Genomic DNA, 1,413 nt, shown 5'->3' with positions numbered 1-1,413 from the left:
AAATTGCAAGGTACAATTACCACCTCTGCCAGGACCGTGATGCGGTTTACCTCGGGCTGTATAAAATATTCCGGATAGCAAGAAGGAGGATGAATGAACAAGTATATTTGTTTGGTTAACATTCCGAATTAATATATATATATATATATTAGATAATAAAAGATGTTTTGACTTCTTAAAAGAAAACATATTATCAGTTAAGAAAAAAATAAAATACCTTTGAACTTTATACAATGGTATTGCTTGTGTACTACATAACAATCTTGTACTGTTCAAACCAGTTTTGGTATAATTTAGCGCAAGTATCAATGTACGTATGTATGTATGTAGGTAGGTAGGTAGGTAGAAAGGTAGGTAGGTAGGTACGTAGGTACGTAGTATGTAGGTAGGTAGGTAGGTGAGTTGGTGGTTTTATTGGTATGCATCTTTCTGTAGCACTTCAGCACAATATTAGTTATTTGGTACAAACCTGAGGTAAACGTTCGAACAATATAACGATATTGTGGAAATAAATATACATCTATATCAAAAAGAAAATGAGAACTGTTTAATTTATTTGTTGAATCTAAATATTTTCCCGTTCTGACACTAATATTCGATACACTTATAGCATTGCAACATTGTGTGCAATGCATGCACATTAAAAATAGATAATTCAAATATCAATCCCCTTTCTCGTTTTTTTTTAAAGAAACTTTTAAACGTCAATATGTTATGCTTTAGTACGATGATGATATTTAAAGCGGTAGTGTTGTATAGAAACATTTTTATTTTTATATTCAGTACATTCAAGTAGATGTTTTGATAAGCATTATGACTTATATTAAAACACTTAAATAGGTTTGAGCGCCTGAAAACAATATACAATCTTAGCAAAATATAACACACAAGGTGTTTACTTTGGACAGGCTGGATGTAAAAGAAAATTTACAACCAATTTAGCTTGCATAAGAAATGAAACGTAATTTTGCCAAATGAGGTAATCCATAGTAGAAGTATAAAGCGTGTACAAAAATAATTTACACAGGGTCTTAGGTAGAAACCTTGAGTTTGCAACACGTGTCAATACATCCAACTCGGGCACTCTTAAATACTTAACGCTAGAGAGTATTTAATAGCCTAGACATTATATAATATTCTTTTATTTATGTCTTGTGGCAGTATCAATGGAAAACGTTAAAGAATCAACCTTGCATTTCATTTGTAAATCACATAAAAATGCTTTGACTTAATTGGTTCATTTTCTACATTGTGTCCTATTTAAGTAGGATTCTTCAGCTAGGAAATTCATTCCCTCTCTGAGTACTGGAAGTAGAAGTAAAGAAGAAACCATTAGCTTCAGAGCATCTTTTTGTGATATTTAGGTGAGTTAAACTACTTTGACTAGAATTTCATATATCACAGTTCCTTCCA

The 1,413-nt window shown here is 31.5% G+C and overlaps 1 protein-coding gene across 1 annotated transcript in view; it reads left to right on the top strand.

The window, feature by feature from the left end:
- The first annotated feature begins 1,253 nt into the window (after positions 1-1,253).
- Positions 1,254-1,413, top strand: part of LOC149803380 (uncharacterized) — a 4,055-nt gene continuing 3,895 nt past the window's right edge. Inside the window, exon 1 of the mRNA XM_089951393.1 lies at positions 1,254-1,364. The gene's annotated coding sequence lies outside the window, so the exon portion shown is untranslated. The remainder of the gene's footprint in view (positions 1,365-1,413) is intronic.

The sequence above is a fragment of the Sinohyriopsis cumingii genome, chromosome 3, assembly GCF_028554795.1.
Source record: "Sinohyriopsis cumingii isolate HCF-2022 chromosome 3, ASM2855479v2, whole genome shotgun sequence".
Classification (NCBI taxonomy): Eukaryota; Metazoa; Mollusca; class Bivalvia; order Unionida; family Unionidae; genus Sinohyriopsis; species Sinohyriopsis cumingii.
The sequence above is the reverse complement of the archived record's forward strand: the minus strand, read 5'-3'. Positions and strand labels throughout refer to the sequence as shown.